This window comes from Danio rerio, chromosome 19, assembly GCF_052040795.2.
Source record: "Danio rerio strain M-AB ecotype USA chromosome 19, GRCz13ab, whole genome shotgun sequence".
Classification (NCBI taxonomy): Eukaryota; Metazoa; Chordata; class Actinopteri; order Cypriniformes; family Danionidae; genus Danio; species Danio rerio.
Window position 1 is genome coordinate 36,172,227 of NC_141039.2, and position 26,886 is coordinate 36,199,112.

Below are 26,886 nucleotides of genomic sequence, written 5' to 3' on the forward strand. Positions count from 1 at the left end.
ATGGAAATTGTCATCACTTACTCATCCTTCACTTGCTCCAAACCTATTTGTGTCTCTTTGTTCTTTTGAACGCTAAATGCATTATAAAATATTGGAAATTAGTGGCCATCCATAGTGCTTGCTTTAGTATGATACTTAGTGTTGTATTCACTACCATGGATGTCAATGTTATCAGCATTTAACGTTTGTAAAAACTACGGCCACTTTATTAGGTACACCTTATTGAATCATTGATACAGGCTGGATGGATCCATGCTTTTATGTTGTTGACGCCAAACTCTGACCCTACCTTCCAAATGTCGCAGCAGAAATCAAGACTCATCAGTCCAGGCAACATTTTTCCAATCTTCTATTGTGCAGTTTTAGTGAGCCAGTGCAAATCGTAGCCTCAGTTTCCTCATCTTAGCTGACAGGAGTGACACCCGTGGTGGTCTTTTGCTGCTGTAACCCATCCGCCTCAAGGTTTAAAGTGTTGTGCATTCAGAGATGCTCTTCTGCATACATCAGTTGTAACGAGTGGTTATTCGAGTCTGTTGCCTTTCTATCAGCTGGAACCAGTCTGGCCATTCTCCTCTGACCTGATCAACAAGGCATTTGCACCCACAGAACTGCCGCTCACTAGATATTTGATCTTTTTCGGACCATTCTCTGTAAACCCTAGAGATGGTTGTGTGTAAAAATACCAGTAGATCAGCAGTAGCAGAAATACTCAGACCAGCCCATTATTTCATAAATAATATTGTTAGTCCATGCTAAATTTCATGCTAATGAAAAAATAATATGGAAGTCAAGAAGAACCATAAACATTTTGCAGTCTGTGTGCTTTCGTTACATAACAACAGCATCTTACTGTACTTTAGAAAAACAACCTCAGTCCACACTATACAGCCTAAGGCGCATGATACTTAGCATTCATATACACAGAGCATGCTCATGTTTTGCCAGCATCTGTCAATCTGCAAGCATCTGTACTGTCAATCACCTCCGTGAAGTTGGCACCCCATTAAAATAAATAATCCCTAAAACTATGCCATTGGTTTGTGCTGACGTGTGCCACAAAATCAAATGTTATTGCTGGTTAGGTGTCTGAGATATTAAGCTTCTTTTTTTCTGACCGTGTGACGTCACTTTCCATCCCACATCGCTAAAATCACTCCAAATCAGCACAGTTCATTTGTGCTGGTTTACCCCATTAAACCAAACGCTGTACTGTTTTCCCTTGTTTAGATATAACCTAAATATTTTGAGAGCCGTGATGTTACTTTTTACCCCAGTTCCTCTGAATTGCACAAAACTGGAGTTGTTTGTGTTCTATTAAAAATAGCCTATAAAATAATACAAAATCGTAGCAATTAATTAGTTTAAATGTTTGGTTTCTTCCACAGAACACTTGTTTTGCTTCATAATACCTCAATGTATTACCAGGATTCATGGGTATTAATTATGCATGTTTTTTGTGCTGGAAGCTTGTGACTTGCATTTTACGAATCACCACAGACCACAGTGCTGTTGAAAGATTAATCATGACTAATAGCATACAAAATAATACTTTGTGTGCATAATTTGGTGTGTATTTCATGTTTGTATACAGTTGGGGCAAAATTATTAGCCCTCCTGCGCAATATTTAGTCTTTCAAATGTTTCTCAAATGGTAATTTATGGATTAAGGAAAATTTCACAGTATTACCTTAAGAACATTTTCTTCTGGAGAAAGTCTTATTTGTTTTATACAGTAGTCATGTCAAAGCTGTAACTACATCAGCCTACTATCATCCCAAAAACATTGCAAGAATTAGATGCTTTGTTCCCATGAACTTGTTCATGACTTTATCAGCAGCAGGGTGGATTACTGTAATGGACTCCCTCACTGGCATCATCATGGCAGAGCCCAAAAAAAAAATGGTTATTAGAAAATGTTATTAGAAATGAGTTATTGAAACTATTATGTTTAGAAATGTGTTGGAAAAAATATCTTCTCTCCACTAAACAGAAATTAAAAAACACTTTTATTTTGTGTGCAATTACTCACGATTAATTGTTAACCAGCACTATTTGTTGTTCTACCAAAGAAGAAAAAACATAACCTACATCATGGATGACCCAAGTTGAAGTAAACATCTTTTGTTTTTATATAATTAAATATCACATTAACCTGCACGCTGCTGTAAAAGTCTCGCCTTTCTGAAGACCTGCAACTATCATTCAGCAGCAGTCAACTTTAAGCTCCCAGACCAAGCATTACAGCATATGCGTAATTATCCCAAGCACTGTAATTTGCCCAATAATAGCGTGCAATGGAAACCCGGCGCACTGTAGGAGAGCTGGCATAGATGCCGGTCTGCAGGGACTTCTAACCTTCAAAGCATCTTCCCCGTAGCGGGCAGCCGTTCTGTAGAGTCGCCAGCCTGTGCCCAAATCTAAGGTGCCAATGAACGGCTGTAGTTTAAATGATCCGCTCGGTGCCAGGCGAAGGGGAGGGGAACAAAGAGACACTGTGTTTTAAAACACAAACACAGACACACACACAAAGACAGCTGTCCCAGACCCCCAGCTGTATGTGGTCTTTCACCAACCATCCCCCAATCAACCAAAACACAGCCATTTCCACTGTCCATTTCAGGATCTTCTCCACGGTCAAACCGCCCAAGCTGGGAACGCCCATCGCAATGCCAGCCTTCATTATGTGTGTATGTGTGTGTGTGCCCACATGCGCTTTCATCTGTCGGCCTCAGCCTTGCTCTACCCATTCATTGGGGTTTGCTTTGGGCTGTTATTCTACACGGTGGTAAAGATGACTTAACTCAGGACGTCCTTCAGCTGATGTGAATCTATTATTACAGGCATGAGAATTGATAGCTTTTCCACCCCTTGTTGGTTTATTTTAGAATAAAGAATAAGGAGAATTTATTATTAAACTAGGAATCACTTCGTGCAAAAAAATTTTGTGATTTATTGATAAAGATTTTTTAATTTGTTTTAAAAAGTATTTTTTAAGGTTAGATTGTCTATTATGAACTTATTTATTATTATCGAGCGACATTTTTTATCATTACCTTAATTAATTATTAATTTAGGACTATAAACTGGTTTGGGTCAGACACTATATTGTCAATAAACTTTTTTTATTAAAACTTTATTACAGTACTCTTTTGTCAAGCAGCAATGAGCAGTTTTGGTTACAATTTTAAGATTATTAAAAATATGTTCTTAGGAAAAAAAATTTATTTTTATGCAATGATTTTAAGGATAGCTATCCTTAAAGAAATAAATAAGAAAAAACATATCTTGCTTAGAGTTTACCTCATTGTGATTAAAGTTTAATAATATATTCATAAATTAAATGTCTTTGTGAATTTATCATCTATAAATTGAACTAATACACTCACTGGCCACTTTATTAGGTATACCTCACTAGTACTGGGTTGGACCCCACTTTTGCCTTCAGAACTGCCTTCATGACATAGATGCAACAAGGTACCTGAAGTATTCCTCAGATATTTTGGTCTATATTGACATGATAGCATCACGCAGCTGCTGCAGATTTGTCGGCTGCAGATTCGTGACATGAATCTCCCATTACACCACATGCCAAAGATGCTCTATTGGATTGAGAACCTGTGACTGTGGAGACCATTTGAGTACAGAGAACTCATTGTCATGTTTAGGAAACCAGTCTGAGATGATTCGCGCTTTATGACATGGTGCGTTATCCTGTTGGAAGTAGCCATCAGAAGATGGGTACACGGTGGTCATAAAGGGATGGACATGGTCAGCAACAATACTCAGGTAGGCTGTGGCGTTGACACGATGCTCAATTCTAACTAATGGGCCCAAAGTGTGCCAGGAAAATATCCCCCACACCATTACACCACCACAACCACCAGCAGCCTGAACCATTAATACAAGGCAGGATGGATCCATGCTTTCATGGTGTTGACGCCAAATTCTGACGCTACCATCTAAATGTCACAGCAGAAAACAAGACTCAGACCATTACATTTTTCCAATCTTCTGTTGTCTTCTGCTGCTGTAGCCCATCTGCCTCAAGGTTTGACGGGTTGTTTGATGTGAAAATTTTCTTTTTTTCAGACCATACTCTGTAAATCCTAGAGATGGTTGTGCGTGAAAATCCCAGTTGTTCAATAGTTTCTGAAATACTCAGACCAGCCTGTCTGGCACTAATAGCCATGTCATGTTCAAAGTCACTTACTGTAAATCCCCTTTCTTCCCCATTCTGATGCTCAGTTTGAACTGCAGCAGATCGTCTTGACCATGTCTACATGCCTAAATGCATTGAATTGCTGCCATATGATTGGCTGATTAGAAATTTGCGGTAATGATAACTGTTAAACTGAATAAATAAATGTAAAAAAGCAAAGGTTTTCTACGTCCCGAAAAAACAAGTTCTCATCTTATTATAGTTTTATGTAATTTTAATGAAGCTAAAATAAAATAAAAAAAACTGTTAGTCACAAAAAATGTTAAATATTAGATAAATTACTTCAGATGAATAATAAAAAAATGCTTCCTTTGCAAATGACTGAAATACATAAGGTTTAAATAAAAAGTTCTAAAATTATTACAACTAAAATAGAAACAAACAAAAAATATAATTCTTTACAATATTGTTTAATTTGTTATCTTTGTTGTTAATTTGTTGTAGTTTAACAACAATTAAAAATATTCAAATTATGAGCTAACATCTTTCTTTACCATAATTAAAATTATAAATTACTAAACACTGTAACCAATTGATGGCCTATGATTAGTTAATAGGTAGGTAATGCAAATTTTATTGATTAAATTTTTACGCAAAAATATATAAACAAATTTTAAAAATTAAAACTCAAAAGCATGATTAAATAGTTTTGGAAGGCTAATAGAACAGCAAAACACTATTAAAGTTCATAATTACTATAATAATACATAACCATGATGTTAAATATAAAAGAATATAGGGTCAACTTAAAAATTCATACAGTGTTCAACATGAAAACGTCAACAACAAAATTAATCGATGCTAAATCTGAAAGCTCTTTTAATACACTGTATGAATTAAATTCCTGCATTTTTAATTTACCAACCAATCCAACAGAAAATGCTGTTATTGTGACACATCCTGACACTTTCATCTTGAAAGTGAAATGTGGTGTCGCAAAATGACCTTCCTCTGTCTGCCACTGTTCTCAAAAATACTCTTATTACACAATAGTGTATCTTAAATGCATGACATCAGCGCTAAACAGCGTCCTGCTCTGGCCATAGAGAGAGCAATTAAAACCCTCTTGAATGTCATTATGATGTAATCAGACATCAAGCAGGAAGCATAAAACACTCAACTGTGAAAAAAAACACTGTTTGTCCGTTAGAGCAGGAAATAGATGTGCACAGGAAACGCCTCACCTGACTCTGTGTTCAAGTTTCCTCTATACGGAGCACAGATGAGGAGGCTTTTCTTTTTCGAAAAACAGAGGCTTTCACATGAAGCTAGTTTAATTTAGAAGCACTCACGTTGGGCTCTACTTCTGTTATACACATGTAGCTTGGTTTAAAGCTGAGAATTACGGAAAAGCAATCTTGCCAGATATACCTCATATCAAAGAAATAAAATTAAATAAATTAAAATAAGGTGCCGCAGTGGCACAGTGGGTAGTGATGTTGCCTTACAGCTAGAAGGTCGCTGGTTTGAGCCTCGGCTGAGTCAGTTGGCGTTTTTGTGTGGAGTTTGCATGTTCTCCTTGTGTTCGCGCGGGTTTCCTCCAGGCGCTCCGGTTTCCCCCACAAGTCCAAAGACATGTATATGGGTGAATTGAATTGGCTAAATTGTCTATAGTGAATGAGAATGTATGGGTGTTTTCCAGTAATGGGGTGCAGCCGGAAGAGAATCCGCTGCGTAGAACATGTGCCGGATAAATTGCCGGTTCATTCCGCTGTGGCGACCCCTGATTAATAAAAGGACTAAGCTAAAAAGAAAATTAATGAATAAATGAATAGTGTGTGAATGAGAATGAATGGGTGTTTCCCAGTGATGGGTTACAGCTGGAAAGGCATTCGTTGCGTAGAACATGTGCCAGATAAGTTGGCGGTTCCTTCAGCTGTGGCGATCCCTAAGCCTAAAAGAAAATGAATTAATGTATGAATGTGTGGGAATGAGAATGTATAGGTGTTTCCCAATACTGGGTTGCAGCTTGAAGGGCATCTGATGCATGAAACACATTCTGGTATAGTTGGCGGTTCATTCTGCAGGGCAACCCCTAATTAATAAAGGGACTAAGCCAAAAAGAAAATGATTGAATGAAATTAATCAAATTTTATTTAATTTAAAAAGTAAAATCAAATATTTAAATCTAAATTTAATTTAATCAAATACAAAAATTTGAATATTAAATCGAAATAAAAAATTAAACAAAATACATTACATTAATAAACAAATAAATAAATAAACAAATAAATAAATAAATAAATGCATCAACAAAAATAATCAATTATTATTAAGTAAATTATAATAATACTGGAATGTGAGATCAACCTCTGGCAACTTATCAAGTAAATAAAAAATTATAATTTGCATAATCAATGACCTTGTGATTAAATGCCAATAGTAATAAACAACTGCTGTCAAAAAAAATAATAATCAAATTAATGACACTGTAAAAGGCAACAGTAAAAAAACACCAAAAATTCAATTAATTAATTAAAAAAAATTAAGCACTGCCTGAAATCAATAAAATAAATCTTTTATTTCCTAAAAACCTTTCGAACGGCCTAAATTCAATTAAAAAAAGGTATTACAGTTTAGTTAAAAAAAAAGAAATTTATTTAATTTACAATGAAAATAGTTTTAATTTAATTGTTTATAAATTGTTCAAAATTAAATTAATTAAATCAAAAGAGCAGAGTTAGATTTCTGCAACACACACAGCAGTAGCAGGCCTGTAGGAGCTCAGACTGTGTGATGGTGTCTACAGCAGGTGGTCAGCAGACACACACACACACCGCCTGCCAGAGTTCAGAGACGCCTGACAGAAAGAGAAACAAATGGACAGACAGAGAAGAGTGAAAGGCGAAAAAGAGAAACAGCAGTTAAAAAGAAAAACCCCTGCAGAACATTCCTGGCTGAACAGTAGCACAGGTCAAGTGCGTTTTCAGAGGAGAAATTCCTGCACCTCTTTCATCTACTTCACATGGCCTGCCTGATTCACTGAGCGGCTTGATTTAGGTTGTGTTTACGCTACTGCATTTTTATTTTAACACAGCATTACACAATGATACAAAGTATCGTTGAGCTGTGCAATGCCAGCTGTATGGGACGGGATCATCTGCATGTCTAGCAGGTTTATAAGGTTTCCATACAATGCAGTTGACCAGCCAAACATTAAAGCGCAATTTGCAGAGATCGCCAGTTTTCCCAATCTAATCAGAGCGATTGACTGCACACACACATTGCTATAACCGTACCATCTGAAGATGAGTTTGCATATGTGAATCGGAAACATTTCTATTAAATAAATGTGCAAATAATATGTGATCAAATGCGTCAAAATCAAGTGTCAAATGCGCTTAACATAATACACACACTTATTAATGATTCCTACTTGTCTTCCTCGTGATGAAGAGTAGGCAAAATCTGATATGTAGTGGGGGAAAGAAGAAGAATGAGTTCAGACGCTGGGTTCGAACCGGGTTCATGATCGAACGTGTCAAAACATGTTGCCACGCGCGTTACGAGCTATGCCACTCATGCTGCTGTTTGCCGCTCTCTTTAGTTATGTTGTCTCTGTCAATCAAAAAGTGATGGGTGGGAATCCCTCAACTAGCTCATTCCAACAAGTGGTGCTATTTGCACTTAGCCTAAATAGACACTACAAAATGTAACACCTTTTTACATCGGACCATTTCTTTTTTAATTCACTCACAGTGCGATGTTTAGACCCAACTGCGTTAACCGCGTCAGCTAAACTCTCCCACTCTAATTTTTTTCTTTTGTTATTAACTTAAATCCGGAGGACAAACTTGCAAATAACACCGCTTTACTCCGGTCTACTAGTGATGTGTCGTTCATGAATGATTCGTTCATTTTGAACAAATCTCCAATATGACTCAGGAACTACGAGTCCTCCTAGGGAGTGATTCGTTCATCCGCACGTGCGCGCATTTGTGCAGGTGGTATCATTCATTTCAAGCCTTTTGAGTCGTTCATCGCGGAAAGGCAGAAGCCAGAAAAAGAATTGATCCGTTCATCTCTCGAGTCCTCTATCGGGCCTGAGCAATTTGTTCCTCACTGGCCAATCATATGCGTTTACAGCTGGAAAAAGAATTGAACTGTTCATTTCTCGAGTCCTCGGGTTTGAGTCATTCTGTCACGTGATGAACGAACGACTCAAGAGCCAAAAGATTTGAAAGGTGAACTAATCATCATGGCTCCTATTGACTCAGACTGTGTAGATTGGTTAAGATTATATGTGACTCTCGGTGTAACGTGAACGAACAACTGACATTTGAGGACATAAAAATACGTTCATAGAGAAAAGAGAAAGTAAGCATGGAATTATTACTTTCTCCTAATAATATTGTATTTATGACTTATTTGTTGTGTGATCAACCTTTTGGGCTAGTTGTAGATGTATAGATGTGTGGAAGCAATTCGTAACATTTTAATAATATTTTGGCAAATTGAACCAAATGAACGAAATTACTTGAGATTCGTTCATCTAGATGAATGACACTCAAAGATCCAAGTCAGTAAAATAATCCGAACTTCTCATCACTACGGTCGAGCTGTTTCTCAATTCCAAGAACGCAGAAAACGGACTTGCGTTCTTGTGGAGACCGGTCTTGCCAGGTGTCCTCGGAAGACTGAACTCAGGAGACCGCGAGGGCAGAGAACGCGTCCCTTGAGAAATGGGATGCTGCATTCTTCCTGATGGTCACGTGACCTTCACGCGTTTTAAATGGAAATTATTTAAATATTACAGCACTCATAGAACGATTTATTGTTTTCCCCCTCTTCAAAATATATACTTTGCATAAAAACATTACAAATATACTCTGCACAATATAAATAAAACAAATTTTAATACGATTTTTAGCAAACAAACACCCTTAATGTGTTTATTCCTTTATTAAGATATTCATGTTAATGTTTACTTTCACCGTTTCATTTAGGGAAACTCCTGAGGTATATAAGTGATATCTCTGAACTTTAATAATAAATCTAAATAAAATGCTGCGCTTTCCACCTCCAGCCGCAATGACTTCTGGGACTTCCAGAGCGAGTTCGGTGCTCAAGTCTGCATCAGTGCATCCTCGATATCAAGATTACATCCAGGAAGTTTCACGCGTCCTCCGTACTTGCGGTCTTGAGTTTTGGAACTGAACTTAGGCAGCTGATGATGATGTTGCACGAGAACACGAGGACGCAAGACCGCTGAAGAACGCATATTGAGAAACAGCCTCTACCTCCGATAGTAGAGTAATTACCATATTTATTAGGGGGAGGAGGCAGGGAGGGGTTTTGCGCTCGTGCACTCAGTTTCACGTTAAGTCGGATGTACAAAGAGAATATGTGTGGGATTCCGCGTACACAGCATTTCATACATATGAATTTTTGACTGCATACGCACAATTACAGCTTTGTGTACGCAATGTTTTAGTATGAATTCAACGCAAGTCTTCGTACATCGGACCCCTGGTGCGTTGTGATTGGCTGAATACCTAAAGCTTTAAACAGAAATGTTACACTTCTACCACCTCATCAACTGACCTAATTGATCGCCAGCTTGACTTGAAAAACAGGTAACAAATTGGTCAAGTTTTGAAAAGTCATTTTTCTTTCACACCAAACATCCAGCATCTGAATGAAATCGCTGGGGGCGCAAACAACACCAAAGCAAGAACATATGATGAACCCCCTGTATTTGCATATAAATTGGGGGGAGTTTGAACGAGGCGTTTTAGGGAAACGTGGGTTTTAGACTTTAGTCTTTGAGACTTCATATATGCACAAATAGCTTGTAGTTGTTGTAGTAACATTCTAAAAACAAAAGAAAACATGAAATAGCATCATATGACCCCTTTAAATGAAACTACACTAGTGTAAACAGAGCCTTAGGCCCTGCATAGGGTTCATACGGGCAGCTTCAATGCAGATCTTCCTTCACAAGCCCTAGATTTTCATCAGTACGACTGCAAATTCAGACTCACAACCGAGTGCGCTTCATCACAAGCTCCAATGCATTCAGACAACAGTCATGTTTATCACTCAACTGAAACTCTAGACATCCTACAATCCACAAAACTGTGCTGTGAAGCATTAAAGGGGCGTTCGTAGTTTTATTCATGCATACGGGCGACATTAGACCACCACCAGCAGATTCACAGATGCATGCAGGTTACCCAAACAGCCTGGACACTTTCATACTGAGGAAGATGCGGGAAACATATGATGGTGAATTTAGATGCTTTTTTTAAGATTTTGTTCGGTGAAAATGATCAGAGGGTTAGTTATACTTGTTAAAATGCAAGCTTCAGATGTCAAGCGTCTAGTTGTTGATGATGGTCCAGTGAATTAATGAAAATGCAATCAATACTGATGAGGTCTACTTCTGTCAAAAATACAATAAAATCAATGAATGAATGAATAAATAAAATAATAAATAAATAAATATAATGAAATGAATAAATAAACAAATATAATGAAGGAATGAATAAATAAATAAAATAAAATAGATGAATGAATGATAAAATTAATGCAATAAATAATGAATAAATAAAATAAATGAACATACATAAATAAAATAGATGAATGAATAAATAAAAAATATTGAATGAATGAATGAATATACAAAATAGAAGTAATAAAAAGATTAAATAAATCAATCAATGAATGAAAAAATAAATAAAATAATATATGAATGAAAAAATTAAATGAATAAATAAATAAAAATGAAAGAATAAAATAAAATAGAAGTAATAAATAAATGAATAAACAAATGAATAAAATAATGAATGAATAAATAAATAAAAATTAATAAATCAAATAAATGAATGAATAAATGGATAAATAAATCTAATTAAATAGAATTAATAAACGAACGAATAAATAAATGAATCAATAAATAAAATAATAATGAATGAATGAAAAAAGAAACAAATAAAATAAATGAATGAATAAATAAATTTATTAAAAAAATAAAAATAAATTAAATAATAAATCAACAAAACAATTGAACAAATAAACAAACAAAAAAAAATAAAAAAATAAAAATATATTTATATATATGAACAGATAAATAAATAATTAAAAGTAAAAATTAACAATAAAATAGTAACATTGACCCCATGAATAGCTAAAACATTAATAATTTTTTATACATTTAAATAAAATAAAACAAAATAAATTCTAATTAATTGAATTAAAGACAATAGGTCTGTCGGCAATGATGTTGTGATTAATGCTCAACATGTGCTAAGAACTAAGCCTGCAGATAAATAGCATTATTTCAACGAATTACACTTAAATAAACAAACAGTGATTTGTAGTTTTAATTTTAACAATTATATTAAAAACATCCCACAAAGTAACTGAAAATCCAGAAAGTGCATCAATAAAAGGTTTTTCTATCAATCAGTGAAGCATTTTACCTCAGCCAATCTGACTATGCCTAAACTGTAGAGTACTTGTCATTTTTTGCAGAGAGAGACTGCTTAAAAATCTAAAGAGCAGCTTCATTTGTTTACTCAGAGACACCCGCTGTTTACTGCTCCACATTCACAATCACACCGTAAAAACCTCTCATCATCCCTGATACCAGATCCAACAGTCTCCTATATCTTCATCCACAAAGCTTTTAGTCAAAACCAGACACTGATGACAAATTCAGTCTCTGAAACTCAACCCTGACACTGTCACCAAAAACACAGGCCATTGCCACACGAAAGGCAAATCTTTATGATGAATCAGCCGTCTTTAAATGAAACCTTGTGAAGGATGAAAGCGTAACGTATACGGTTTATCTGACAGACTCATATAGCGCATTTCTGACAGACACACCCAACAAAAACATCTCGACTGGGGCTTGATGCAATTACTCGTAATGACAATCATCAACAGGAAGAACGCCAAAATGGGGGAGCCGTGTTTTCCTCTTTATGCAAACAAACATCCTTTGAATGGCATGAGATGCAGTTAGACCTCGAAAACTAAGAGAAAACAAGAGCCTGTGAAAACAAGAGACGCAATGGTGCAATGCTACTAACATCCTAGCCAGACTTTCACTTCCTCTGTCTCGTGTATATACAGTTGAAGTCTGAATTATTAGCCCACCTGTATATTATTCCCCGATTTACGTTTAACAAAAAAGAAGTTTAACACATTTCTAATCCTAATAGTTTTAATGACTCATTTCTAATAACAGATTTATTTTATCTTTGACATGATGACAGTAAATGATATTTTACTAGATACTTTTTAGATACTAATATTCACCTTAAAGTGATATTTAAAGACGTAACCAAGTTAGGGTAATTAGGCAAGTAATCACGCTTTCGCAGTTATCACGATTATTATGCATTCGATAATTTTAAAACACTTCTAGTTTAGTAAATCTCACGAAAACTCCTTATATTTCAAAGTGTTATTTATTGCTGCTTACTACAGCAATAAACATACTGCCTGAAACAGCACAAAATAATAATAAAAACAAACAGTCCATTTCTCTCTTCGGACTTAAAAATAAGTGAAACAAGTTTCTGGTATTTAAATATAAGTAATAATTTTACACAAAGTTAAAAAAATGTCAGAACAATGAATAAACAAACAAGAAATAATAAAACAATAAGAATAAATTAAAAAACATAGTATTTGTTTGTGTTCACGTCGCTGCAAATATGCGCACACAAGCCACATGCCTCCATTGGAAATAAAGAACTTGCTCGTGGAAAAGACGGGATATGTGAATAGCCCTTATTTAATAGCCTCAGCCATAGTTTAAATCAGCTTTTAACCCCTTCAGACCTGAATTATTTTCCAAATTTCAGAAATATGGGATGTCATGTGATGTCCACTGTAATGGACACAGGGTCTGAAGGGGTTATTCCAGTGTGCAATGCGTATTGTGTACAGTACAAGCTCGGAACTTTAAACTAGCTCACACTTAACATAATTTTTTGTTGCAGGAGTTTTGTTCTGTGCAGAAGCGTGCTGAGAAGCCTTTACGATTAATAATTATTTAAAAAATTAACCATGATGAATTAAAAGCGTGGTTAATAGTAAAATCGGTTAATAGCTGCAATCCTATTTTGTAGAAAAAAAAATAAATCAAAAAAGTGTATTTATATATTTATATATATATATATATATATATATATATATATATATATATATATATATATATATATATATATATATATATATATATATATATATATATATATATATATCTTCCATGGCGGGGTCCCACGCTAAAATTGATCCCGACTACATTACAGCTTGCCGACTCATGTTTGTTTTTTTTGTTTGTTTTGTTTGTTTTTTTTTAATAGCGGGTGATAATCGCACCAAAACGTATTAGAAGGTAAGTGAATTATAACAGCGCAAACTTTTCTGTAACCGTAGTAGGGCTGTGCGTCATTTGTTTAACCTTTAAGGTTATGTTCTGACAGACTGACTGACAGGTGCATGATGTGGAGGAAATCGGCGCACAAGCAAAGACATTTCCATGCTCGTAGGCTATTACATAATTGCAATCCCGACCTTATACTACACTCACAATATTTGTCATTTAAATAATGCCAGAGGCAGTTGGTGGATCTGTATAAAAAAGGCCTGCCGCCACAGGTGGAAAAAAATCCTAGAGGAAACACTGTACACTGTATAAGGGGCTAATAGTTTTAACCTTGAAATAATTTTTTTTTAAAAATAATAATTAACTGCTTTTATTCTAGCCTAAATAAAAAAAAATACGACTTTCTCCATGAAGAAACAATATTATAGGAAATACTGTGGAAAATTTCATTGTTAAATATTATTTGGAAAATATTTGAAAAAGAACAAAAAAATAATAATCCAGAGGGCTGATAATTTTGACTTTACTTGTATATCCTGCATATGAATTTAGCAGGTGTAGTCACTTTGTACTAAAAAGATAAACATTAAAGGAAGAGTTCAACTTAAATTTACTCACCCTCAAACCTTTGTGAGTTTCTTTCTTCTGTTAAATACAAAATACAACATTTTGGAGCTAAAAATCTGTAACCGTTGACCTCCAAAGCAGGAAAAACAAATACTATGGAAGTCAACGGTAACAGAGTTCCAGTTAAATTCAAAATATTTTCTTTTGTCTTCAACAGAAGACAGTAATGTATTTATTTAATGCCATGCCAGCAATCAAGGCTATTTTCATAGCAAGAACATTTCGATAATATAAATACAATTAAAAACAAACATATTTATTCAGTTTTAATAATAAATTCCAGTAATTGTTGACTAATATGTAAATGTTCATTTTATTTATTTACAATACAGTGTGTAAAGTAATATTTTCTGTCCTTTTAGTAAATATATTATATGAGAGATTTATAATAATTAGGATCTAATTAGGATTAAATTGTAATACTTAAAAAAAAAAAAAAAAAGTTTAAAAAGTTATAATTTTGCCGGCGCAATAGCCTAGTGATTAACACGGCGATATATGATGCAGCAGCATGTCAGGGCATCCAGAGTTCGAATCCCGGCTCGAGGACATTTCCCAACACCCCCCTCTCTCTCTACCAACTTTGCTTCCTGTCTAATCACTGTCCTATCTAATAAATGCAAAAAGGCGAAAAATAAATCTTTAAAAAATATGTTTCATCTTATTTCATGCTTTAAGTTTGTAGTTACTATACACCCAAAATGATTCCGCATAAATCCGCTGAACTCCCAATGCAATCTGTATAGAAATAGCAAAACATGTCCTCAGATTCTGTCTGGCCCAAATCATCAGTGTACATCTCTTCACAAAGGTATACCAAGTGCAGACACAGATATGCTGACAATGGGGTGTTTCAAAGCTGCGTCGATCAGTCAATCCATCAGCAGATTGCTCATATGTCTAATAACAGACAGATCAACTGATCGATGGAGCTCTGAAATGCTTTAGTGTCCAAATAATTGCATTTGCACTTAGTGAACAGCGGCGAAGAGTGGTAAACCGATGACCTACACAGCCAATTCACAGACATGTATGTTAGGTATGTGAACACAATGGCCAATTGCCAGTGTTTAAGCTCAAAGGTTATGCCGTGGTCATACTAGTGTTTGAGCATGCAAAATTCAGTCATTCAGCGCTGCGAAAAGGGGCAGATTAAACAAGACGATTAGACATTTAAAAAAAAGTGAGCGATTGGTCCATATTTTTTAAATTTCTATACAGTGAGGTCATGTTTTGATCTTCGATTGGTCTCACACGGTCTGAATTTTGCATCGCAGCGAACTTATGTTTCCGGGCTGTCGCATACGCACATGTTTAAATGGAACTCTTTGGGGGGGAAAGTGCAGTGTGACTGCAGCTTTAGCGAGTTTTTAAAATTTTCATTCATTTTAATTTTCATTCATTTTAATTTTCATTCATTTCATTCCATACAATTACGGATTGGTACGGAAGATGATACTTTTGACACTAATCCCTAATATATGACAGTGTAGGTCTACAGTTTGTATTATATCCACTAAATCAGAGATTAATTAGGGATATTTTTCCTCAAGATGAAGTCCTGGCAAAGTGGATCAAGATGTAGGCCATTAGTGCTCAACTTTAAAAGCGCATGACCCACGTGCAGAGGATCAAAGCTGGATTTGTGTTGATCTCTACACGCTCCAACACTGTTAATACTGGCATCCCAGATTTGCTCTCTTCCTCTTTTAATAGAGTAAGACTTAGCCAAGTGACGATAACTCCACCGGGATGCAGTTTGATATGCCCGCCAGAGGGATAGAGACAGAGCCGCCACATGTGTGTTTTACTGCAAGGGCACAGCTGGAGCGATCCCGAGCATGCAGCTGCATTGACCTGAGGCTCAACAAAGACTATCTGTGCCCGCGCTCAGAGACACGGACTGTGCCAAATCGGTACCAGCAGGGCCAGTTCAACCAAATGTTGGTACATAGAAGAGACGCCGCAGGATCACTGGCTTCCCTAGAGCACAGGTGCGAGAAAAAGCTTCAAAACCCGCCTATCATGGCTGGCAGAGACAAGAGGAAAGACGCCCAACTCTCACAGAGGACATCCAGACAAAAAGTAAAACACACACAAGAGACTGAACCCATTTTAATAGACTACCGAAGAATGTGAAGCTTTCTAATGACCTGGTTTTACCCTCACATTGATATTCATCATCTGAAAGCGAGGAAGCAAGCAGAACAGTTTCAACCCCACCAAAAAAAACTATAGTAGGATAGCGTCGCTGATTATTTTTACACTTATTATGCGACTTTAACACCTTCAATTTCAACTGTCTGCATCTGTAATTAATGTAATGCCAGAAGCAATAATTACATGCACTGCAACATTTTCCACTTAAGCAGGAAATTGATCTCTCAAGGCGATGCCGGGAGGACAGAGTTGATACCCATCAGATGGTGCAATAAAGAACAGAAAAAGTAATCCTGCTACAAAGAATAAGATCTTTTTAAGAATGTCATTTGATAACTTTTGTTTAAATAACACCCATATAACTATAGTACCCACACTTTTCCTAAATGTTTTTATATTTTTTATGCCATTGTTATTTTATTAAAGTTACATAACACAATAGAGTTCTAAGAGTATTTCTTAAGGCTGGTTTATACTTCTGCGTCGAGTGATCGGTGTGACCCACAGTGCCTGCCTTGTGCATAGTCGTGCATATATACTTCTGCGTGCTTTTTGTGTTGCTCTGCAATAAAACTTCCAAAATGCTAGCTGGCAGTGAGGTTTTCATATTCCTCTGTGCTGAGTTTCTTTGCTGTTTTTTTTTTTCTGCACACTACAAGTAGCTAAAACTCGCTCATTCAGAGGCGTGAACCGTTGGACGTGCAACAACTTTAATCATAGAGTAAACACAAAACAAAAGTTTCCATCTGGAGCTATTTTACAGACTCGACACTTGTAAACACTTGCTCTATTGGGCTTACCAAGCTGACCAATCACAGAGTTTGTGCTATGTGTTGTTGCGGCGTGTATTTACATTTTTTAAGAGGTGTGCATCAGCAACGTCAAGGGGTCTACGACGGAGCATACGTGTGCACTTGATGCAGAATATAAATCAGCCTTTATTTTAATGGCCTTAACAGTCAAAGTGACCACATATCTTACACTACTTTTTTCGTTATTTTAAATATGCGTGGCTCAGCTACCTAGCAAATTTTTGCTCACAAAATCATAACTTTACTTTCGACATGGGCGATGCAGTGGAGCAGTAGGTAGTGCCTTACAGCAAGAAGTTCGCTGGTTCGAGCCTCGGCTCAGTTAGCGTTTCTGTGTGGAGTTTGCTTGTTCTCCCTGCGTTCGCGTGGGTTTTCTCCGGGTGCTCCGGTTTCCCCCACAGTCCAAGGACATGCTGTACAGGTGAATTGGGTAGGCTAAATTGTCCATAGTGTACGAGTGTGTGTGTGCATGTTTCCCAGAGATGGGTTGCGGCTGGAAGGGCATCCGCTGCGTAAAAACAAGCTGGATAAGTTGGCGGATTATTCCTCTGTGGCGACCCTGGATTAATAAAGGGACTAAGCCGACAAGAAAATGAATGAATGAACTTTTGATGTCCCTTTCAAAAACAATACTTTCACTGGAAACCTCCTGCTTGCCAGTGAGGTTCATATCTTCGGGGGTGATCTAGCAACACACTTGCACTATTATAGACCACATTACAATAAAACATTATATTTTAGGGTAAAAACTTCACAAAACATGATGGCTGTCAATCAAATCTTAATTCTATAATCTCAACAGAAGCTTCAAATGTAAAAACTGCATGACAAAATTTGGTACAGTCTTATTTTATAAATGATCACAATGATGTCTTTGGCTATTCTAGTAAAAGGTTTCCAGGCACGGGTATTAGCAGGCAGGACAATTACCTGGATAAAAATTTGTATATACATTTTTTTTTTTTGTCTTCAAATGGCAATGACATCTTTACCATTTCCATCAGAAGGATAAAAATGTGAATTTGTAATAGCTTTGACATCATGCACATGCACTTTACACATTCAGTCTACAGACATGAACTAGACCGTTTATTTAGTGTTTTTTGGCAGACTACAGGGCTGTATATGCGTAGTGTTTAGTGGGATCGTCAACTACTGGCCTGGAATGCATAATAGTGTTTTATTAGCTTTCACTGATCTGTGGGAACATTGACAGCGTTGTCAGCTATTCGAAATTCCCATGAAATAAGGCAAATGAAGGGCGACACAAGGTGGCTCAGTGGTTAGCACTGTCACCTCACAGCAAAAAGGCCACTGGTTCAAGTTCTGGCTGGGATTTCTGTGTGGAGTTTGCATGTTCTCCATCTGTTCCCATGGGTTTCCTCCAGGTTCTCTGGTTTCCCCTACAGTCCAAAGACATGCAGTATGGGTGAATTGAATTAGCCAAATTGTCCATAGTGTATGTCTGTGCATGTGAGTTTATTTACATCTGCTGTGCAAAAAAAAATGCTCTATAAGTTGGCAGTTCATTCCACTGTGGCAACCCCTGATGAATAATGGGACTAAGCAGAAGAAAAATAATTAATGAAAAGCAAATGAAACATTATAATTTTTAAGTACAGTGAGTTATGTCTTGTAAATCTACTCTTAGAATCCTGAACCTGACTCACTTTTAACATATAAAATCCACCAAATTTAATCAAACATGGTGCATCATTTTTATAACAAGGTTGCGGATTCCAATCTGGCAAAATAGCAAAAGCATTTTAAGTTCCCATTAATGTTTTTAATAGGTTTTAGTGTACAAACCTCTAATATTAATGTCTTTTTCAAATAAATGTTGGGTGAGTGTGCTAGTTTCTCAATTTATCTGACTATACCAGAGATGCACTGGAAGAAGAGACGTTAAGCACCAAAAAATAAGACAAAGCCACAATTTTGTTGACAAGAAAGATAAGAAAAAAACAGGGACAAGCACATCAGACAAGGAACAGTTAAGAATCCCCCCATGAGTAGCCGAGTTTAGATGTGAGATAAGGGGGCTGGGTGGCGAGAAAGATATAAGACGAGGGGGGGCATGAAACACAGACAGAATCACTTGCAGTCAAGAGCTCATCATAAATTGGCAAGGTTGCACTCGAGAGGTGAGAGACTGAGAAACTGCAGAAAGTAATTTATATATACATGTGGCACGTGTTCAGAATTTCAATGAGCTGCACGCACAGTGACTCCGTAAACTTCTGACTCTCTTAAAAAACTCATCTGATCTCCGTTACTGCCTGCACTGCACACAGACACAGCGATAAACCCCCTCGACTCAAAGCAGAAGCAGCATTTCTCACATGACTGCAGATGCTCTCCACGTTTAGCATGATGAAATTTTTAAAAGAGAGAAAAAGTGACTAAATGCATTGCCTATATTTAACAAACTACTAAAGCAAATGACATTTTAATTTAGAAAAATTATTGCAAATCAGATCATTTCAAAGATACATGAGATGCACGGGACATATCGGGTGAAAAAAATATATATCCACTGTATTTTTAATCAATTTAAAACCTTTGGTATGACACTTTTTGTTATTTAATAGTGCACAGGCCAAAAAAAAAATCAGTGTGCACATTCTAAAAAATCTTTAAGCAGGTGCTCAATAAAATGAAACAAACAAACAAAAATTGCATAAACAAACACTTAGCAAAACGATAGAAAAGTACTTTTTTAGATGCAGCAATAAACTAGATAGTATACCCAAATGCATGTCATTTCTTTCTTTATCTCTGTTTAGTCATTTTAATCACTAGACAATAATGCAACACGAATAAAAAATAAATTAATTAATTTTTACATAAACCTAAAACAAAAAACAACAAATGATTAAAAAAAAACAAAAATTAAACAAAACAAAAAAATATTAAAACAAAAAAATACTACAAAACAAAAACAATTATAAAAAACAATTAACAAAAATAAATAAACAAAAATATTAAATAAAACAAAACAAATAATTAGACAAAAAACTAAAACATTTATTTAAAAAATACTTTAAAAATTAAATAACAAAAACAAAAAACAAAAAAACAATTATTTTAAAAATAAACCAAACATTAAATAAAACAAAAAAACAAACAAATAACAAAAACAATTATAAAAAAAATTATTAAAACAAAAATATTAAATAAAACTAAACAAACATAACAAAAAATAAACAAAAACAATTATGAAAAATAATTAACAAAAACAAAACAATTAATCAAAAAACAAACAAAATTTAAACAACAATTATGAAAATTTATTAAAACTAAAAAATTAAAAACAATCATAAAAATAATTAAAACAAAACAAATAAATAAATAACAAACAAACACATTATTATTAAAATAATAATAATAATAATAATAATAAATAAAATAGTACAATAAAACAAAATAACAAACAAATAAAATAATTAATAATAATAACAATAATAATAATAATAATAATAAAATAACCAAAAAAAAAATCTAATAAAATGTGCTATCTGAATCTTGTATAAACAATACTGCGGTAGCTGTTGTGGTTTTTTACAACTTTGTAAAATCATATTACAGCATTTTGCAGCCTCTGATATATACTGCATCATGGTGCTCAAGTTAGGCTTTGCTGGTTCAAATCCAATTCCCGCATTCTTCTACGTCAGTCAATCTCATCATTTCTCTTACCTTTTCTACAGCAGAAATAACTTTACATCTACACCCAACTCAGATCATCATGTCTACAACCATAAACAAGCATCTGCCATTAATCTTGTGATGTGACTCAGTGATTTCTGACCTAGAAAACACTCCACATGCCCCTAAAATGCACTGGACATCCTTACATCTCAAAACCAACAGCGCATACATGTGATCATAAGGAGCAATGGGTCAAGACGCTGAGCTCATACTTGCCTCAAGACACAAAAATGACTCAACGAGATGAGAATAAAAGAAACAGACTGTCACTGCAACAAAACGCATCCACATCTGGACTCCACAAGACCAGCATGCAGCAGAAATACCCTCAACTACAAAGTCAAGGAAATATATGCATGAAAAAAAAGATGATAGCTTTTTGTTTAGTTTTTTTTTTTTTTTGAATGAAAAGAGGGGAACCATTTCCTTCCCAGAGGGCACGGAAGTCTCTAATACTCGCAGATGTCACTTCTTCCTCAATTCTGACACACAAAGGTTCTTTCAATATACCACAATTTATAAATGGGGTTTATAACAAAAAGCTGTTGAATGCTTGCTTCTGATTGGCTCATTATTGGCAATGGGAACTGCATGGCTATAGTAGTGCCAGGCAGGTCATGAACACATTATAGTTCCGTATACTGAATGATTTCAGTTATTTCACAGCCTACAACTTGACTCTGCACGATACATCAATTCAGAATCGATCCAAATTCACAATGGTCACATGCAATGTTGAGCTGGGATTGATGTTTTACTTGAGGGGTATTGCACAAAAGTAAAATAAGGTTAAGATTAAGCTGGGGTTTTAAAGCTATCCTGGCTGAACTTAGCCTGAAGTTACATGAAAGTAGTCGAAATTATGCTAAATAAAGTTACTATGGACTCCAGTTTCCCCTACAGTATAGAGACATGCGCTATAGATGAATTGGGTAGGCTAAATTGTCTGTAGTGTATGTGTGTGTGAATGAGAGTTTATTGGTCTCCCAGTGATGGGTTGCAGCTGGAAGGGCATCCGCTGTGTAAAACATGTGCCGGGTAAGTTGGCGGTTCATTCCGCTGTGGCAAGCCCTGATTAATAAAGGGACTCATTTTTGTAATTGTTTTAGGGCTGCACAGTATTAGAAAATTCCTCAACCTGAACAATTACACACATTTAAATCATGAGACTGATTCCTGTGACGCTCCAGGGACAGACAAGTCTTCGCTGAGGCCCAGCTTCCAGCCTCCGCCGCTGAAACTGCAGCTCTGCACAAGACCTTTGGCCAGCGGAGAAATTGAAATGGTCCTGCTCAACTGAGTCTGGTTTCTCTCAAGATTTTTTTTTCTTCACTTTCGCCAATTGGTGAAGTTTTTTTTCCCTCTCCGCTTTCACCAGTAGCTTGCATGGTTTGTGATCGGTAGAGCTATGCATCGATGGATTTGCTCTTCAGTGTTTAGGCCCTCAGTAGTGATTATTAAACCACACTGAACTGAGGTGAACTGAACTTAAACACTTAATACTGAACTACACCGTTTCAATTTACTATGATTTTTTATGTGAAGCTGCTTAGACACAATCTACAGTGAAAACTATACTATACAAATAAAGGTAAATTGAATTGAATTAAAAAAAGGTTTGGATGAGATGCGCAAACTAGAGATGCATCTCAAATCGCATACTGTACTTATGCACTATCCTATGCTAATTTGTAGTATAAATAGTAAATAAAGAAGCAGAAGTGTGGAATGTTGACTTCATGCACTCAATAGTCACAGTTTTGCTCATGTAGAGGAAGGGGAGGTGCTATCAGGCAATGAGGTTGGCCTATTTATTTTGTATTTTGAGAGCAAAATTCTCAAATGCAAGCGATTATTCCACCAACTGATGGTACTTCTATGTAGTTTGGGCAATTATTTCACTAATCTGGCAAGCGATTAATGTTGTCTGGGGAAAAGGTTGAATTTCCCTTAGTAAAAAACAAAGCTTTCAAAAAAAAAAAAAAAAAAAAAAAGTCAAGATCAACAAAGCTTTTTTTTTTTTTTTTTTTTTTTTTTTATTGTCTAAAAACAAGAATGGTTGTTGTTCAATAGTTTTAGGACAACTTTGATGAAAGATATTGACCCACTTCAAATGTTGACTATTCTATGCACTACACGGTTGAGAAAATAAGTGCATAAGTGTGCCATTTGAGAAGCAACTTAATACTACATACAAAAGCTGTTTGAGGACAGGTATAAGCAGGATTACTGACTCCAGTCCGTTTAATTAATATTAGAAAACAATGCGCACATTTCGCTTCACATTGAAGCTGCATCACCACCTTGGGTGTGCATTATTTTTCTGTTCATTCAATGGTCCATCTTCAATTTCTCCTCACATGTAACAGTTGCATTTGTGGTTACAACAAGTAACTGGTAAAAATCTGTAAAAATATATAAATTACCACAAAAAAAAAAACAGAGATCATTTAGCCATGCCAATGATTTCAGCAATTCTGGAATCTTTGTAATTCTATAAGTCAAATGGAATAACATGTATTGATATCATTAGGAATGGATCTACAGAAGTGCATCCCTACGCTAGAAGGGCATGAAATGACAAACTAATCTGCTAGGAGCTAAATATAGGCATAGTTTTGGCAGAAAAAAAAATTATATTTACAGTTACAGAAGCAACGAACGTTCAATATATGATTCGTTTACGTCTATAATGTGATAAAATGCTACCTTTCCCCAAGTACTTTGACCATAACACACAACTGCAAAACAACTATGAAATATATAAATAGCTATGCTGAATGATTCACTGTTTTAATCTGTTTTTCCCATGTTTGTGTATTGCTGTCATCTGCTATTTTTTGACATGCTTTCTTTGCAACTGTCAATTTTTTATGAGTCATCGTAACAAGCCATACAGAAATGTCTTTCATATATTTACATTTGACAGCCTTTAGCAAGAACACGGAGTGTTTTTTAAAGAAATAAATACAATCAACAATTGATTCTCAGCACTAATCTCAAACTAAAAAAATAAAATTATTGGCTGTAAATTTACCCTCATGTCTAAAAGATGTAGGAGACTTTGTTAATTCAGCAGAGCATTAAATAAGATTTGAGTAGCTACCGCTGCTTTGAGAGTGAAATAAACATTAACAGACAAAACAAAACGAGTATGCATGACTCCTAACAATCTACTGAGCTGAAGCAAAATGACAACTGAACATAATTAACTGTACCCACAGCTTCTGCAAATGGTCCTGATAACGTTAACAATCACAACATTCTGGACGGCAACCTTCTTGCCGCATCTGTGTACCATCAATTTTGCTTGCCTGCATCTACTTTTTACTCTTAACAAGAAAGTTCAGCCTAAAATGACATTTCTGTCATCGTTTGCTCACCCTTGATTTGTTCCAAACCAGTTAAGAGTTTCTTTCACCTGTTAAACACAAAAGAAGATATTTGAAGCATGTTGGAAACCTGTAACAAATCATCCATAGTATTTGTTTTTCTTACTATAGAAGTCCAGACCAGAGGGTGAGCAAATTAACATCAATTTTAAATTTTTTGGCTGAACTACCTCTTTAAGCAAGATACCAGCATGGTTTTAATAAGTTTCAAATAGAAAAACAACATAATTAGCATAACATACTCCATTAATAATAAAATTAACCGGTTACCAACTCTAACCTCATCATTTAAAGGCACAGTTCAACCAAAATTCTCATTGTTTGTCTGTCGAGATTCACGTTGATTTGTACACAAAATGATTGAGGTAAAGTTAGTTTTATATTCGCACTTTCAGACTTTCTCTTTAATAAAATTAATTAAAAAAAGTATTATTTGCAAATTCTAAAAAGGGAAATCATATTATCAGTTACTTGACTGTTCACAGTCAATTAAACAGTGCTAATCTTGTTTTGAAGTCATAGTTAAATGCGATTTTAGACCGAATGTTTAAATTAGCGTAATAAGCAATATAGAGACCATTAAAAAGAACGAATTTGCAAATATAAAACCAACTTTACCTCAGTCACAAAATTAGGTATTCACGCTTATTATAGGGACTGACATTAGAGACCATATCTTTAGACGTTTTGTTAGAGCAACTGACTCCCGTTTTGGAGGTCGTAGATTCGATCTCAGCTCAGAGCAGGTTGGGTAGTGTAGGACTGGTGGAGTTACATTTGCACATTCAGTCAGTGATGACATGCTCCTACATTGTTAAACACGGAACTTTGAATTTTCAGTGTGAAATAACATAGAAGTATGAATTCAAAACAACATCAGCACTATTTTTTTTACTTTACTGAGGTAAAGTAGATTTTATATTTGCACATTCATTCAGTCACAACTTGTGTCAAGCTCCTCATATTGTTTCCAATGCTAGTTTATAATGACTGAAATCACATGTAAATATGACTTTAAAACAACATCAGCACTATTTACTTGACTGTGAATGTTGTACTTTGATAGTTGTTGGCTGCTAATGTGGTTTCATTAGGAATTTGCAAAGAATACGTTTCTGAACTTGCATCATTAATGAGAATGTCCGAATGTCTGAATATAAAATCATCTTTACCTCAATTTAATAACAGCCTCAGACACTATACATTATCAATACAGGGGTTACTGAGGTAAAGCTGGTTTTATATTCGCACATTCGTTCAGTGACAACTTGTGACACGCTTCCTATATTGTTTCCAAGGGTAGCTACTTTGAAAATAATGACTGAAATCCCATGTATATATGACTTTAAAACAACATTAGCATTATTTACTTGACTGTGAACAATGTTGTACTTTGATAGTCGCTGGTTGCTAATCTGGTTTTATCAATGGGAATTTGCAAATAATTTTCTGAAATTATACAATTAAGGAGAAAGCCCAAATGTCTGAATATAAAACCAACTTTATCTCAATTGGGGGGGGGGGGGGGTCTACAAAGAAGTACCACGATGACTAAAATATCTCTTTTGCGTTCAAATGATGAAGGTCAATGAGCTTGAAACGACACGAGAGTGAAAATTACACCCCATAATAAATAATATAAACAGAGCAGAATGAACTTTCCCTTTAAATAAACGCATTTCATAAACACGTCGCGTACAAAACAAAGCCAAAAATACAAAACTGTACAATGATTGTCTATTATTATATTTCTTACGAGCTAAATGAGTCTCAAAACTGCATAAAAGACAACTGACAAAAGACAATAGAGAAGTCATTGTGCTGAACTCTCCAATGCACCATTCACAATATAACAGCATCGATGAAACTACTGATGTTTGTGCCAGAATTTTGACCTCCTGTAAGTTTGTAATCGGGTGTGGAATAAAAACACGCCAGTCATTCATGCAGCGATCTCTGTCAAACTCTCCGCCCGCTGCAATCGGTCTGTCCGCGCTCAATAGAGAGTCTATTCATGACTATCTTTCAACTGCACACTACAACGCTTTAAAAAACTTCAACCAGCAGGAGCGAAACAGCTCTAAGTGTGTGGCTTGTGACCACACCATCATTAGGCGAAAGGCAGACGCGAAATAAAAGGCACAAACCTGAAGCGGCGAGGCGACTTTTCCTCCTTCCAGGGATTGATGTTTGGGAGTTTGTTGCAGTCGCGCGCTCCCTCCCTTTCTCTAGCGCACTAGATAGATAGCGCTGATGTTGTTTTCACTTCCTCTTTCCTCCTCCTCCAGGATGCTGATTGGTGCAGCGGCTTCTTGTGTTCACCAATCACAGGAACGTAAATCCTGATTTTTTCAATAGACTCATAAAAGCACATCAATGTGGTTTTCAAGGTAAATAAATCATCCAGATTGTGATTGACATAAATATACGACAATTAGATTAATCGATATTTTTTTAAATAAAGAAAATAGGATTAAACTGATTTAAAATTATGGAAATAAACATATTCATATACAACAAACAACCCAAAACAAATAAAAATTGCTTTAAAAAGAATAAGGCAAGGCAAGGTAAGGCAAACTTTATTTATAGAGCACAATTTTACACAACCGTAGTTGA

The 26,886-nt window shown here is 35.5% G+C and overlaps 1 protein-coding gene across 11 annotated transcripts in view; it reads right to left on the minus strand.

The window, feature by feature from the left end:
• Positions 1-26,505, minus strand: part of elmo1 (engulfment and cell motility 1 (ced-12 homolog, C. elegans)) — a 178,327-nt gene extending 151,822 nt beyond the window's left edge. For 6 of the 11 annotated variants that reach the window (XM_087294247.1, XM_087294240.1, XM_087294244.1 and 3 more), the window contains exon 1: positions 26,415-26,505. The gene's annotated coding sequence lies outside the window, so the exon portion shown is untranslated. Of the gene's footprint in view, positions 1-24,258; positions 24,297-26,414 lie in introns of all 11 variants that reach the window. The other 5 variants (XM_087294249.1, XM_087294241.1, XM_087294245.1 and 2 more) reach the window with 1 other exon arrangement.
• Positions 26,506-26,886: the final 381 nt, after the last annotated feature.